At 38.2% G+C, this 17,580-nt stretch overlaps 1 pseudogene across 1 annotated transcript; it reads right to left on the minus strand.

The window, feature by feature from the left end:
• Positions 1–15,204: 15,204 nt before the first annotated feature.
• LOC308641513 (interferon beta-like) lies at positions 15,205–15,768 on the minus strand (annotated as a pseudogene). The gene has a single exon. The product of its transcript is annotated as an interferon beta-like (transcript).
• Between the last annotated feature and the right edge of the window lie 1,812 nt (positions 15,769–17,580).

Consider the following 17,580-nt stretch of genomic DNA (forward strand, 5'->3'; position numbering starts at 1 on the left):
TGGGGATCTTGCAGATGCTGCTGGGCTGTCTGAGATGGGTGATGCTCAGTCCTTGCTCCAGGGTCTCTGAAGACCTTGCTTTGTGTGGATACCTAAAAGAGAGAACACAGTAGTGCGATTTTATGAATGCCAGTGCCTTCTGATTTTGCTTTCCTTTATACATTCTCTACTTTGGTTTTCAGCAATGTTTCTAAACCATTCTAGTTTTCATTATTGCCTCCACTTCCAATGTTACCCTTACCTATCAGAGCCTTTTTACAAATTTATTTCTTATTGAAAATGTCATTAAATTTCACTTAGGATATTTATCCTTCATATCTGTATAGGTAGCGTATCTCTCTCTCTCTCTATCAAAATTATGAACTTATGTTTTTATTCAATATAGTTATGAATGACAATATTTAAGCTAAATTACACTTTAAATTTTTGAAATTTAAATGATCTTTATATCTGGATTTGTAATGACTTCATTCACTTGAAGTTAATTGTGATATGTCAAATTACAGTGACTCTAAATTTTCAAAATATATTATAAAACTGAGATAATCTGATCCTTCAATGCGATTATAAAACCTTTCTTAAAAGGATGAAATAATGTTAGATTGTTTTCTTTGCAATGATTTTTAGTACTTTGCATCATATGAGAAAATTATTAAAATAATATAAAAAATAATTTTTAATCTCTACAGTAGCTCAATTTTGTTGTGCATTTTACAAAATTATTGACATGACTTTAACTCGTGTAAGACATTTGGAAGTATCTGAAGATAGGGCAGGAACAGCAAGTGAAACAGAATTAGAAATGGAGCCTGCGAGGGCTGGGGTTATGCCTCAGTGGTAGAGCACTCGCCTAGCAGGTGTGAGGCCCTGGGCTGGATCCTCATCACCACATAAAAATAAATAAATAAATAAACAAACAAACAAATAAACAAACAAATAAATAAATAAATAAAAAGCTATTGTGCCCAACTACAACCAAAAAGTAAATGTTTGGAAAAGAAATGGAGCCTGAGAGTATGACTGAATGACTCCAATCTCATGATAAAACCTTCATCTGTTCCTGCTCAGATGTGGGGTTCAGTCCTTGGATTAAAAAAAGAAACAGAAAGAGAGAAAAACAAAACTCAGAAAATATCTTCCTAATTTCAAATCATCAGTCAATAAAATATTGTGCCATTTGAAATGCAAGTGTTTGTTCAGTGTTCACAAAGCTTCCAATATTTTGAACCCATCATATTTGTAAGAAAACTGTGGGTTGCAGAGTTTCAGTGGGTTGTGCTACATCACACAGAAATCCTGGCAGAAATCCTAGTAAAATTCTTCATCCTAATTGATGACTGATGACTAATTTTGTATTCTTGAATTTTAGATTTCTCTAATAATTGTTCAGTTCATTTATCATTACATTATAAACAATACCCTTGCTCTAAGGATTTGAAAGGGAATATTTTTGTTTCCAGGAAGGGTAGAGTTTTGGAGTACCAGAAACCACCCTAGTGCCTAAGATTCATTCATACCTGCAAAGATTTTTTTGTAAATGTGGGTGATAGATCTGGACGACTTCAGTTTCAGTAATGCACTTTCCAGCCTCTGGGCGGCGCTTAGGCACCGCTATGCACCGAAAGTGCCCAAGAGGCAGCGTCAGGCTTTTCTGCCTCCTTCGCCCGCCCGTGATTGGGAGATGTTTGGGGCTTTCAGTTTCCAGTTGTCCTCTGTAGTTGGAAGGAAACACCCTGGCTTGCCTGTCAACTTGCTGCCCCTTAAATACTCTACAAGGCTCTCTCTGTCGGAAGTTAGGTGGACACTTTACCCGCACTTTGGGGACGAAGATCTTTCTGGGGTGCAAGTGCAAATGTTACCCATTCTCAATATTGCTCTACTCTTGGGGATTTCCCTCTGGGGTGAAGTGTGTGTCAGCGGAAGGGGATTTTGTTTTTTCTTTGACTGAACATTTTTTCAGCGTTTTGAGGACTAGACGTCTTTTGGATTGTGACTATAGAGATTACGTGTGTTTGGAGAAGTGCCCGCAGCACTTGGAGAAGGGGAAAGATGGAGACAGTTCTGCGGACCAGGAAGGACCAGAATTGCGGACCCCTGCAGGGGAGCTGGAGAGCGCCCTTTCCCTAGAGCCCCAGGAGGGAGACAGCGCCTCTCTAGGGATGCTTTTAGTAATTTTCAGCGATTTAGTTTTCAATGGGATGGCCTTGAAGAAATTTGAAAACGTAAGTAAGGCGTGTTATAATCATATTCTTATCACCAGTTCTTTAGTGAAAAATCGGTTTGGGGGCTGGCGTTGTGGCTCAGCAAGAGAGCGCTCACCTGGCAAATGCAAGGCATTGGGTTCAATCCTCAGCACCACATAAAATAAATAAATAAAATAAAGGTATTGTGTGCAACTGCAGTTAAAATGTGTTTTTATCTATGTATGTGTATATGTGTGTGTGTGTGTGTGTATCTCGTTTTTTCACTAAAGCATTAAATAAAATGAGTTAAATTTTTATTCATACTGAAAGAAAAATGTTATATCTTTTTTCTGTCCTAGCTTTAGAAGAAATGAAGTCAACAATATTTTCAGGATGACCTCTTTTGCAATTGATTCCACAGGATCTAGAGGCCAGAAGTGTGGTGGGTTCTATCAGGTTGGATATTATGGACCCATGACTGGCTCACTTTTCACTTTTCTGATCCCATAGCTCCATTCTCAAGAATACTCTCTGACTCTTCCATAGCTCTGTTTCATTCACCTGTTACTCTAGACAGGACCATGCCTTCTCTGTGCCTTATTACTAAGGCAGCAGTATACTTCAGATCATGGGAAACTTTGGCTTGGTCCCTCAACATGTTATTGAACCCTGAAGCTTTGCTTTCATCTTTTAGTTTCATTGACACTGCCGTGTAAATGGACCCAGTGGCACCCATATTTATAAATTCTGAAAAATAACAATAACATCAATTTAATAAGGGAGCCCTAAGTCTGCCAGAAGAGATTGACATTGGTTTTTCTTTATTCACCCTACTTTTAAAATATGACCATTATAACAAAGAGACAATTCGAATAGGAAATCTCAGGAGGGATTAGAACGTCATCAATCTAGAAAAACAGGTTGGTCAGGATAGAGTAAAAAGTGAGGATTATGATGTCAATTCCATACTCATGACCATCTTGCTGGGGTGCTGAGAGCCATAGCCAAGTAGGAATGACTCATGGTATTTTGGGTTTAAAGGTGACCCTGCTCAGATCCTGCTGTGAATAGGGCAGCTCCAGGTTTAGGGTGGATCCTGCTGGGATTAGAGCAGATCCTGCTGCCTCAGGTGCTCACTCCTTTGGAGTTCCTGTTGAGTTCTCTGGGGGTTCTGAGAGAATTGGTGTGGGAAGCTGGGTAGAGGCAGGGTGTTCCCGGGAATTGTGTATAGAGTGTCAGTGAGAGTTCAGGAATAAGTAGTTGCTGTTTGAATCTACAAGGCTGTGGCGGCTCAGTTATTTTGTGCCCAGACAGACTGCGCCACTGGGGGAAGAGAATAGTTTCAGAGAATAGTTTCAGGCAGCTGATTCAGTGTCTACAGATTGGTTTCATGAGACCACCAGGGAACATAGGCCCTCAATCCTGGTTCATCAGCCATTTTTCCACCTCAACTCTCTTGGGGCCAACCCTCTGAGTTGTGTCAATGGGGTCATGGAGAGCAATGCTGAGTCCCTGAAATCCTCTGCTCTGACAATCAACATGGCCTCAGAGAGTAGAGTACTATCAATTGGAGCATACATGATCTTGAAGAGAGAGCCAAATAACTTTCTTTAGCAGAGACTGCTATATGACATATGAAGAGGACCAAATGCACAACTCTATTCTTTATTTCAGCTTTTCAAAAAAGGGTTAAGATGTAAATGTTTTTATACATTGCAAAAATTAATAAAATGGAAGGAATATGGATCTCAAAATAATGTTAAAAATCTTTATTCACTAATAATCTAAACCATGTTTAGATTATATGTAGGTGAATTGTCTTTATTTTTCCAGAATTAACACAGAGATGGATGAAGAACAATAACAACAACAACAGAAAAAGCTAGATCTTTACAGGTGATGTTCTGCTGATGTTCTTCCAGGCTTCCCCCTCTCCCAAACACCTGGCAACCTTTAGTGATCCTAAAGGTGACACTGAGAGAGACATATCATTTTTTTTACTATCTCCATAATTTTCTTTTCAAATATCATTTTTTTACTATCTCTATAATTGTTCTTTTCCAGATGTCATAGAGTTAGAATCATAATTTTTAGTCTTTTGACATTGGCTTCTTTCATTCAGCTCTATGCATTTAAGATTCTTCTATGTGGTTTTTTCATTTGTTTGTTTTGGTTTAGTCTGATTTTTTTGTTTGTTTGTTTGGTTGGTTTGGGAATTCCTGTTGCTCTTGGTCACTTGCTGATCAAGTCCAGAGAAGAATTTCTCCAGTGGGTCTCATTCAGAGCAGCAAAAGAGCCCTTGAATATCTGCTACAGCATGTGAAGGAGGAAAAACAATGGCCTCAATTATACTGGAACTAGTTTCACCCATCTGTCCCCATGAAACCTAAAGTCAGTTTTGTTCATCAGACAAGAGGAAAGAGAGTCTCCTCATTGTCTCTAAAGTATAAAGATTCACCTGTTGATCAGACTTTGGCTCTAAGGCAATTCGCAGTTCTGAAAGCAGATAGAGATGCTGAAGAACATCACCAAGCCATTGTAATAGAGAAGGAGAAAGCCACTAAATATCTTGTAGATGTTGCTGGCCTGTCTAGTAATATAGTATCTGAGGATTGGCGTTTGAGTTCTCTGAAGACCTTTCACTATTTGTGCTTTTAAATCAGAAACACAATAGTTTTCATTGACTTGAAGACTTGCACCAAGAACAAGTATCTAGAGTGCTCTGGGTGGAAGAAGTTGAATATCTGCTGGAGGATCCCATGGAAGATAAACAGACACAACCGAGGCCTCCTGGAACTGGCTGCCATGTACCATCTTTCAAGGGAAATGGAAGTCTCTTCAGTCTCTCAGACACAAGGAAGAGGAGATTCTCCTCATTTGGCCCAGGAGCACAATGATGTTCGTACTAAGCAGGACAGAGTTCTGAGGCAGGTCACAGCCCAGAGATCCAACAGGACCAAAGGTGCCCACCACCAGGATGGTCAATACACCTCCTACTCAGGAGGGCCATGTGGAAATGAGGATGCTGCTGGCCTGATTGATCAGGGGTCTGGGTGAACCTTGGACCCTATTTTCTGTGAAGACACTGTGTCTACACATGGCTTTCAAATGGGGAACACAATTTTCATTTTCTGAACATTTTTCAACACTGTTACTTCTCTTTTTTGTTTTTCTTTGTGTATTCTCTCCATACGACCATACTATGTTATCAGGCTAAATTTTTAATGTTTGCAATGGAATTTGTATTTCATAATAAACTTCAAAAATACTAATTCAACTGGATACTTTTCAGTCAAATGAGAATGTCTGTGTCTTAAAGATTAAATGTATGTATGTATAGAAAAATTCATACTTACAAACAGGCACATACTTTTTTCATATACAAATATTGCTCCCTTTGTTCAGGAACAAATTGTTAGCCATGATCCTCACCACTTTTACTCTCTTTATTTTACACATAAAGGCAGGTTCTTCAATCCCAAGTATTTCTGTAGTTGTTTAGAGATTTACCAAACCATCTGTGGCAATTACACTTAGTAAGAAGAACTGGGTTTTGTTTGCTGCTTATTTATGAAAGAGCATCAAAATAAGTGGTAATGAGTGTCTCTGTTGTTTCTCTCCTTCCAGAATATATTCATGCAGGACTATGTGGTTAAGTTTCACTGGACCCCAAGTCAGGATTAATGTAGACATTGTCCTTTCTGTCCACCATTTTCTTACTGAGGTCTACAGAACTTCGCAGTCAGACAATAATCCTTGGAGGAACCCTGGTTCTTTTGAGGTACTTATGAAAGTGGATATCTTAACTGCAAGATATGTTATTTCTCCAATACCTCCTCCCTCACAAGGTGGTCTTGACATCTAGTAACACCTCTGATATAGGGTAATAAAGTGTTCTTTGTGGAAACTCTTCCAGATTCACTCCAGAGCAGGCTCACCACATATTAAGGATTTCTGAACCCCTTTACTAGGGAGTGGCTGGTTTCTTCTGACCTGTGCCACTAGAATGTGTGTAAAGGACTCTATCTTTCAGTAATGATATTCTCCTTACCTGATCCATTGTCTACAGACATGAAAAGTCTGAGAGATTCCCTGAGATACTGATAGCAGAGATTTGTTTTGCCTGAATATGTGGAGTCATTTTCCAATTATAATCATTTCAACTTCAGCAGTCAGGTAATTTTTGTTATGCCAGTAGAGGTTTTATTGCTCAACTCTTAAATTAATGAACACCTGTTATTCTCAAAATTATTGGTCAGTTATCTAGGGGGTTGGATGGATTGTAATTCCCATCAGTGTAGAACAAGGTTAGCACATTTTGTATGTAATCCACAGAAAGCTGAGCATATGGTATATGTGATCCCATCAACACACTTCATGCCATTTCCTTTTGTAGGACAAGAAATTGGTTTTATTTGTGTGTTTCCTTGTTTGGCTTTTATAGACTTCATCATTCATCAGCTTGATGATTCGCAGAAGCCAAATATATTAGCCTTTTAGTTATTGATATCAATGGGCAATCGATCTAAATTTTTACTTATATAACTTTGAGTTTGGTTTTGGAGACCCTGATCCTCAGGAAGGGTTCCAACCTCTGACTTTAAATCAGCCACTCAGTGCAGTATGCACCACCTGTAAAGAAAAGAAAGAGGATTGATCTGCCAGTATCATCTTTTTGTTCAACTATACAAAATACACAATTTTTCACAAAGATCCTTGCCATTAGAAATTGTGATCTTTTACATTGCCAATATCTGATCTGCTGGTAAAATTCTGTTATACTTATTGCTAAATGTACTTAATTACCCTCTAGTGTCCCTTCTTTTCAAGCATTGTTTTCCTTAGTTTGTTTTTAAAGCAGCCTGTATTATAACCATGATTTTAGAGAGATTGTATGACCTCATAAATAATCTTCCCTGTGTTGTGATGATTTGCTGAGACCCAAGAGGAAAATAACACAAGTTTTCCCAGACACTGAAAGAGCCCCCCTCCCTTTCAATACTCTGCAGAATGTTGTGGTACAAGTGTCACTCATGCTTGGGATTCTGATGTTGATCACATTTCTGTGGGAGAAGTCTGAACTGTCAGCATCCTCTTCAATCTTCTTTGGTTGTAATGACAAGAAGAAGTAGGTGACTGGATTCTGGCCTCTGATGTTGTTCTGTCTCCTCAAGTTCTGCCCCTGTTTCATTCGATGCTTTAAGCATCTCAGTTCTCCAGATTCTCAAGGAACTGCTGGCTCTTTCAACTTCTTCATAATTCGCGTTGTTTTCTTTGGTTTCTAGCAAGCAAGAGTCCTATTCCTGATGCAGTTTCCTCCTGTAGAATCAGAACAAGAAAGCATCTAAAGAGAGGCACAGATGAGCTCCTGGCTTCTTTGACAAATCACCAAGTGTAATCATGTGGGCAGGGCTCAGCTTGTGTTTCTATGTCCAACAGGACTGCAGTAATCTAATAATAGGCATTAATTTGTAAATTGGCAACTTGCTCTTAATAGTAATGTACCATCAAATATGAGATATTCTTCAATCAGCCCTGCAATTCTGCACTCAGATTGGCAGGTTCCCAGCCCACTAGCACTTGAACAGTATGTAAAGGGAGTGATTATTAAAATAGGTTACACCGGCTAGAAGCAAGAAATATATTTTTACCCTTTCTCTCTCCACATAGCTGCCAACTGCTCCACAGCTGAAGACAGGATGTTGTGCCTAAAGCTCAATTTTCCCTAAGATAAGAAACTAAAGAAATATTTTTCTTTCAATATTATGGTTAGTTCTTTCCAAGAAATATCCCACTTCAACTCTGGAGAAAAATCTGCAGGGGGACAGAATTCTGCCCAGAACTCTCCTCCTCCCTAGACTGATTCTTGACCATTATCCATCTTGGCCAATAGGTGGCACTCTTTCTATGTAAGCATTTTAACAGTCTCCAGGGTGAAATGAATCATGCTTTCTATTTCCTTTTTGCACCAACTATTATTACATCATTCTAACAGGGGATTTCCTCATTTACAAAAATATTCATCAGGAGGGTAAGGAAAAAAAAAAGAAAAGAAGCCCCACCTGTGGGATTTCTGAAAAACCTGGCACTGTCACTCAACTTTTGCTTTCAGTATACAAGGAAAAATTGGCAGCCAGAAACCATAATGGAATGGTAAGCAGCTGTATGAAAGAAAGGGCAGGGTAATGAGGAGTGAATGAAGAGAACACACTGGATTTTTCTGTAGTGGCGAAGGAGGAAACAGTTGGGATATGGGCGTGAGAGAATGGGATCTAGAAAAGTAGGCAGGATAGGGAAACATGACAGTTTTCAGGATCAGAAATTAAGTTTTTTCTTTTCTTTTTTTTCTTTTCTTTCTTTCTTTCTTTCTTTTTTCTTTCTTTCTTCCTACTCCCTTCCTTCCTCCCTCCCTCCCTTCCTTCCTTCCTTCTTTACTTCCTTCCTTCCTTCCTTCCTTCCTTTCTTTCTCCTCCTTTTCTCCCTCCCTCCCCCCTCTCTCTCTTTCTTTCTTTCTTTCTTTCTTTCGTTCTTTCTTTCTACTAAGGATTGAACCCAAGGGCACTCAACCACTGAGCCACATCCCCAGCCCTCTTCTGTATTTTATTTAGAAATAGGTGCTCACTGAATTCTTTAGGGCCTCACTAAGTTGCTGAGGCTAGCTTTGAACTCAGGATCCTCCTGTCTACCTCCTAGCTGCCTAGATTACAGCCATGTGCCATGGTGCCTGGCAGCAATAAAGTTTTATATCCTTTAACTTCAATTTAATAGGTGTTATAATTTGGATATTGAATATCTCTAGAGGTCCATATAGAAAGGCATGGTCCCTAGGGTGGAGGAATTGGGAAGTGGAATTTTAAGAGGTGAGGCCTGGAGAAAGGTCCTTACATCATTGAGGGTGTGCTCTTCAAGGGAACTGTGGAATCCCCCAGCCTGTTTTGGTTTGTTTTAGAATCTCCATGACTGGAGTTGTGAGCACTGCTCTAACAGATGTTCCCCTCTTGATGTACTGCCCTCACCAGAGGACAATCCAATGCATCACCCAGTCTTGGACTTCCACCTCCATGACTTTCTACATGAGTCAAAATAAACCTCTCTTTACTTGTAGCCTGTGTCGGGTATTTGTTATGGTGGTAGAGTGTTGACTAATATAGAGGGTAACCTGCCTTCCAGATATTTATACAAATCACCATTTTTCTAAGTTAATAAAAAGCAAAGTTATTTCCAATGTGAAAGGTGACTATTTTTCAGTCTTCTCTAGGACTGAATTCCATTTTTTAGACTGTCACATTTCTGCAGTCAGTACTGAGAGAAGGTTGGGAGAATTCACTGTTCTGCAAGATCATAGGAAAAAATAGAGAAGCTTAAGAGGTCCTCTCACATAAATAGAGGTAGAATGGCCCCTTTTATCTCTCTGTGAAAGTCATCTCTTCATGAAAGATACTTTGCTACGGTTTGTTTAATATATTAATTCTAGATATATTCCCCTTTATTTTATGATTGTGAACATATGAAATTCAGAGAGAAGTTAGTGAATTTCTCAAGACCACAGATATATCCTGACTGAATCTAGATTCAAATCAGAATCCTATATTCATTATTGCTTAAGTTCATATTTTGGAATTCTGCTAAGTTTTAAAATATGCTTTAAACCCACATCACATGCAATCTCTTGCTTCATTGTCTTCCTTTTATTGTTAGATGCCATTTTACATTTTTTTTTTATTTTCACCTTATTTTATTCTTTAGCTAATAGGGAAAAGAAGTTTAATCTTCCATCAAATGCTATTATATTCATTTTAATTTGGTTCTATGTGCATCTCCCAGAGTTTATGATTGTCATGAAATTGATGCTCTACAATGCCAATAAAATAATTAATGAGGAAATGCAAGGAATTATGTTATACTAAAGAATAGAAGAATGTGTGGCAGTCTATCTCCACTACAAAATTGTGTCTATAATGACAATAGTAAAAACAATGTGACAAAAGGAAAAAGTAGGGAACCAGATTATTATGGTACCTAATCCCTGAAGGCAATTTATATATGGTATTTAGATTTAAGATAAATAATGTATAGAATGCTAATATAGTAGAAATAAGTTTTTAATAAATGAATTATTATAGCCTTCTCCCATTGCTTATCTGTATCCTCCTCCTTCAATGAGAAAACTGACTCCCAATATCTTTCATCTATTTACCATTGTTGGATTCCAGTATACCTTTATATTGTTAACAAAGAATTGTTAACTAGCTGGGTGCGATATCGAATACCTATAATCCCAGTGGCTCAGGAGGCTGAGGCAAGAGGATCTTGAGTTCTAAGCCAGCCTGAGCAATAGCAAGGAGCTAAGCAACTCAGTGAGACCCTGTCTCTAAATAAAATACAAAATAGGGCTGGGGATGTGGCTCAGTGGTCAAGTGCCCCGAGTTCAACCCCCAGTAACAAAGAAACAAAAGAATTGTTAACTAAACCAAGAGTGGTAGCACACACCAGTAATCCCAGCAATTCAGGAGGCTGAGACAGGAGGATCACAAGTCTGAGGCCAGCCTGCACAACTTGGCAAGACCATGTCTCAAAGTAAAAATAAAAAATGATGGGGATGTAACTCAATGATAGAGAGCCCCTAGATTCAATTCCCAATTGAGAGAGAGAGAGAGAGAGAGAGAGAGAGAGAATGACAGACTACCTCCATGGAAGATGAGATAAAGGGACCGAAACTAGCTCTTTCTTTAAATTCCCTGTTTCTATCCATTTCACTTCTGTCACAGCTGTTGGCTCCAACTTCTAGCATTTTCCACACACAGGCCTCCTCTCAAACTTTGCACTGCATGCCTCATGCCTCTCCTCGGCAATTCAGACACCATAACATCTGGGTAGGGCCCTCTTTCCTGAGGCTTGAGTCCCAGCTCTCAAACCTTCCTCCTCTAAGCTCCATAGATACCAGCATCAGTAAGGGGCTTCCTGTCCTCAGAACAATCTCAGTTCCTCTTTTGAGCTTGTGCATCATGACAGGCCACATTTTTCTCATTGTCTTCCCCACCCAGTCTTGGGAGTAGTACTTTCTCAGATCACAAACATCTGTTTATCCAATTTCCTATATCAAATCTATTAACATAATTGATACCATTTCTATTTTTCTAACTGAATAGTGACCAACACAAAAGAAGATTCAAAAAATCAACTGTAAAACATTGGTGAAAATAGAGCATTACAAATATATTTTGCACTGTTTTGAATGGAAATTATTAGAGCCTTATAAGGGACAGCTATCAGTAAATATGCATATACAATTTGACTAAGCAATTTTACTTCTAGGTAACCAGACATACATGCAGTCTCTTATGGAGAAAAAGGATTTATTTCAGCATTGTTAGGATACCATATGCTAAATATGCATATGCTTAGTCAAATATTTAATTAAATTATAATCTCTCACATACATAAATTTGCACTTGTGTACTGCAGTAAAAAAATTTTATAGGTAACAATTACATTTAAAAGTGAACTGTTGAATGATGTTTATGATATAACATCACATATGTTAAAACTTACACAACAAATATTTTATAGATGTGTATAAACTATGAAGATAGTAAACAATCTTGAAACAGATGTTAAAACTTGAGAAGGGATAGGAACTGGGAATTGATCTCTTGTGGTCAAGGGGAATTGATTTATTGAAATTGATTACATTTTTAAAATATCAGTATATATATTTGTAGAATTATAAGAACACTAGCAAGTATTCATTCACCATCATGTCTTCAAGGTTGCTCTGCAAAGTGCTTTTTTTCTTCTCCTTCAAATGCCTCTGTCTTGTCTCTTGTTCCTGACTTCTAGCTGGTTCTTTTGTTCCATGAATATTTATTATCATCATCACTGTTAAGAATTTTTATTTGTTATTACTATTATAAAGTGGTAGTATTTGTTACTATTTCTGATTATTCATTATGAGATCAACAAAGTTAATTATGATGATAATAATTATCACAGCTATGACTACTGTGCCCCTGATGCTTTATATAATTTACTCAATAAATTCTCACAATAGCTCAATGAGATTTTTCAAAGTTGAAAAACTATACTTCATCTTCTTATGAAGATGAAGACAATTGCACAAATTATGCAGCAAGTTGATAGAAAGACTAAGGACAGGACCCAGTCAGCAAGTTTACAGTTCATCTGACAAAGACAAGCCAATTGTCTGACTGCATGCAATATTGTGAGATCCATTTTCCTTAAAACTTGCATGGCTTCAGTATATTCTTTAGCCATCAAAATACATGTATTGGGCTGGGGATAAAGCTCAGTTGGTAGAGTACTTAAGTCTTGCAGAAGCCTCTCTTGTCCTTTTGGTCAATGCACACAGGAAGAGCAGGCTTTTCATAAACCAACCATTTTCTGGGCCAAGGTAGTCACATGGCCAGAGAAGGTAGTGGGCTGCCAAGTCCCACTGCAGCGACTTCCTCAGCTTCAGACTTTGTATTTCTACATGGTGCTCTTGTATCTGTATCAAAGCAGAATATAACCATGCTTCAGCCCAGCTTTTGGAAAAGCTGATGTCAGAAGTTGGAAGAAGGGGGAAGGTTGACTTTTTACAAAGGACCAGGCTAGTTTGAGTTGATGGCTGCAGGCCCATCAGGTTGGCACTTTTTTTGGACAGCTGATGTGTAACCACCTTGAGTAGGAACGGGGACCCCTGAGCTCCATGTCACCTTAATAGTAATTACCCTGGACCTGCTCTCAGATTTCTTCTCCTAGAGAATTACTCTTTTCAAAATCTGACTTTTCATTCCCAGATTTCCAAGGAATCTCCATACTGCTTTTCATATTGGCTGCACCAATTTGCAGTCCCACCAGCAATGTATGTGTGTACCTTTTTCCCCACATCCTCGCCAACACTTATTATTGTTTGTCTTCATAATGGCTGCCATTCTGACTGGAGTGAGATGATATCTTAGAGTGGTTTTGATTTGCATTTCTCTAATTGCTAGAGATTATGAACATTTTTTCATATATTTGTTGATTGATTGTATATCCTCTTCTGAGAATGTCTGTTCAGGTCCTTGGCTCATTGGTTGATTGGGTTATTTGTTTTTTGGGTGCTTAGCTTTTTGAGTTCTTTATATACCCTAGACCCAAAGGACTTAAATAAAGCACACCATAGGGACACAGCCACATCAAAGTTTATAGCAGCACATCACAATAGCTAAACTGTGGAGCCAATCTAGATGCCCTTCAGTGGATGGATGGATAAAAAAATGTGGCATATATACACAATGGTATCTTACTTAGCAATAAAAGAGAATAAAATTATGGCATTTGCAGGTAAATAGAAGGCGTTGGAGAAAATAATACTAAGTGAAGTTAGACAATTCCAAATAAACAAATGTTAAATTTTTTCTCTAATATACGGAGGCTGACTCATAGTGGGCTAAGGAGGGAAAACATGAGAGGAATAGATGAATTCTAGATAGGGCAGAGGGGTGGGAGGGAAAAAGAGGGAGCAGGGGATTAGCAAGGATGGTGGAATGTGATAGAAAAAGTACAAGTATGAAGATGTGAACTAGTGTCAATATACTTTATATACAACCAGAGATATGTTGTGCTGTATATGTGTAATAAGAATTGTAATACATTCCGCTGGCACTTATTATAAAAAAAAGAAATGAATAAAAAAAGAATCTAGTTTTCATGCTACTCTCTGAACAAATGCATAGTTTCAAGTAAAATTTTTATATACACCCACTCAAAATTTTTGTGAAATTTGGTGGTTACTAAGCCTCTTTGATATTTAGTTTCCTGTCCTATAAAATGGAAAAATGTAGAATAAGTATTCACTATGTAGGCAAACTGCTTATGTAAGGAGGCATATGAAGAGGATCAAATTGAAATATGTACATAGGTGCTCAGCCCAGTGCCTGTTTCATTAGAATCTCTGAGTAAATGGCAGCTGCAAATGACAGTAATAGCCAAAATAGCTCAAGTACCAAGAAGTGAATCTGAAGACCAAAACCTAGCCAGTGGGCATATGCTGGTCAGGTAACCTGGAATTCCTTGGAAAGTTTCATTATCCCAGTGCAAGCACTGGGAAATTGGTGCCTTCAGTTCCTTTGAATTTCCTTTCACCTATGATTCCTGCCTTTTAGCCTGGCTTAAAACTTGGATTTAATTTTGTGCACCTGTCTTGGATTGTTGCTTTGGGATATTCCCAGAATTCTGTCTGACCAAGCTGGGAGGCTAGGAGCAGACTTGGTTTTTGAGAAACATGGAAACAAAACTAGACAGATGGGTAGAGTAAAGAAAGCCCCCCCCCCTTTATTCGCTTTCTCTTAAAACTGACAGACACACTCAAAAGTCCAGAAATCTTGACTGTAGTATGAGGACCAAAATCAAGTTACTTCATAAGTGTCAGAAAAGTAACTCACCCTCAATCTTGAGGGCACACAGATATCTAAACTCCCCTCATGGGCAGAGTATTCCCCAGACAGGAAGGGCTTAGGCTCACTACAAGAGCTAGTATGTTCCTTTGTTTCACCTGAGAGCTAAATTCTAACTTCACAACCATAGAGCCTGGAGCACAGAACAGAAGGAATGGGCACCCCAGGTTTCCACCCCCAAGTCATTTGCTCACCTACTCCCCTCCAATCCCACAGCATAGAACCCATACTTGTTGCACAATAAGGTTCTGATCCCCTTATTATGAAATACCTTGTATATTACATGTGGCTTCTTTGGAATTTAAATTCCTCAGGGAAAGTTAAATGTCAGGATTTTATAAATCAACTTGAAATTGAAACTACCACATGGATTTTTGCATCATAAATAATTTATTTTCCAATGTAACTATTTAAATAAATAATAAAAATAACTTAATTCATAAATTAATTTAAAAAGTTAAAAAGGCCGATTGTCTTTTCTAAGGTACCCCATTTTCTGTCTGTCACTGAATGAGCCTCTGCTGGTTGAAGAATGCCTGAACTCATCGTCTGGTCCAGACATGGTGCATAGTGGGCTATCTTCAGCTTTGGAATTTGTCTGTAAGTCTGTTAATGAAGGAGAAGTTCCAGAAGAGTTCCTCTCTGATGACTGTCCAGGCACAGCTGCTGTACTCCTTGGCCTCCAGGTATGTCCGGATCCTCCAATACTAGCTCTTCAGGCACAGGATGGTCCCGGAGTATGCCTGTCTTTTGTTTTCCTCCCCCAGTTTCTCTACCACCATTGTGTTCAGGAGGTCCATCTGCTGATGGAGTTCACGAAGGAGGTCCGTGACAATGGTGTTTTTCCAGTCAGGATTATAGTAGCCTTCTTTGAAAACATGAAAGATGTCCTGGACCATCTCATAGATGACAAAGGCAGCGTGCTCCTTCTGGAACTGCTGTGGATGTTTGATCTCCTTGGGGATCTTGAAGTCCATCCTGTCACTGAGGCAGTCTACAGGCCTTCCATTCAACTGCTCTAGGAGCTTCTGACATTCCACACTGCTGTTGAACTGTTGGAGTCGAAGCAGGTTGTAACTTAGGGAAAGAGCTGTGGTGGAGAAGCACAACAGGAGAGCCAGTTGGAGGATGCACCTGTTGTTCATGATGACAACCAGAACAGCACTGCCTACAATCTATGCAAGGTTGCACAGACTGCAAAGGTCTGCAATGTGAATGTCCTGGCTCCATGGGGATGGGCTATTTATATGGGATGGTCCTCTCTGTTTCAGAGGAATTTCCCACTGTCAGTTCTCTCTTTCATTTTTACTATGTAATTTTCTTCTTATTGCATTCTTAAGAGTTTCTAAAACTTTTTATTTAAACTCCTGATTACTCTATATAATGTATATTAGGGAAAATATATACAAACTGTGAGAATTCCTAATATTGTATAAAGTTTCAGTAATTTCTAAAGCAAAAGGGGAGAAAGGGACTTCAGAGGAAACAGAGAAGCCCCAAATAGCTAAGAGTCATTAACTGAAAAGCCACTCATACAACAGCAGCTGTGTTAGGGGTTTTGTCTATTGCAATGGTAGGTTCATGTGCAAGGGTCTGAGGGAGTTCTGAGAGACCTTGGAATAGTGCAGGGAAGAGAAAGTTTCAAACCAACTGTGTCTGAAATAGTGACACGTCTTCCATTTTGTTGGCTTACATCCTTGCTCTTGAAATTGTTAGCCACCATGTGAGGGGTCTGACTGCCCTGAGACTACTGTACTGTAGGAAAGCACAAAGTAGCTCAGGGGAGGCCAGGTGGAACTTGGCAAGACAATTTAAATGTTTAAGCAATGGAATCCCTTTAACTTGCAATATTATGACTAGAAATCTACCTATGACTGTTCCTGCAGAAGTGTGTGTGAATGTATAACACACACACACACACACACACACACACACACACAATATCTACAAATACCCATTACAGCAATGTCATAACAAAAAATACAAATGTCCATCAGGAGAAAAGTGGTTAAGTAATACATAGTACAGACAAAATAGGAATATTATTGCATCATTAAAATGGAAACTGCTGATATAAACCTATGTCACAAATATGTTTAATGATATGAATATATGAAGTATATAATACTATACCAATTAATATATAATTTAAAATAAACAAATATATGAAATATATAATTATAATGTCATATAATACCTGTAAAGCATAATGTATATCATATAGTATAATATATCATAATTATTATATTGTAATAGATTATTTATAAAATAATGGAAATGGTAATATTGTTTGTTTTATAAATTAACTGAAAGTCACACACAAACACAAATTTACATGAATACATATGTTGATACATGCATATTATCTTTTTCAACATGTACATTCACTCAAATATTAATAGCAATCACTTGCAGCGAAAATGGTGACAGGGGTGAGTATGAGGCTTGAAAGAAAATTTTTTCCATTTTCACAGTGTAACTTTAAAAATATTGATAATTTTTTAGTGTACAATTTCTTATTGGTGGATTATACTTATGTATAGTAGTGGGATTTATTAAGCCATATTTATACATGCACACAAAATAACTAGATGCAACTCACTGACCAGGGCCTTCCCTTTCCTTCCTCCTGCCTCCCCTGAATACAATCACATATAAGAAGAGCCATGAGGCATCCTAATCATTCAGTATACTTTGTTTGAGGAAAGTTAAAAAGCCTTACTGTATTTAATATATCCCTTTTTTAATCACATTTAATTTTTTTCTATAACAAAAATACATTATTGGTATCAATAAAAAATATAGTTATAGAGGAGGAGTAAGTCCTAGTGTCTACAGCACATACAGGAGGTGACTCTGGCTCATAATAACTTATTAGATATTTTAAAAGAAATGGAAGAGAAGAGTTTGATGATTCCAAACGCAAAAACATGACACTGTTGAAGGAGATGGTGGCA

This window comes from Spermophilus citellus (assembly GCF_964194105.1).
Source record: "Spermophilus citellus genome assembly, chromosome: 2".
NCBI classification, from domain to species: domain Eukaryota; kingdom Metazoa; phylum Chordata; class Mammalia; order Rodentia; family Sciuridae; genus Spermophilus; species Spermophilus citellus.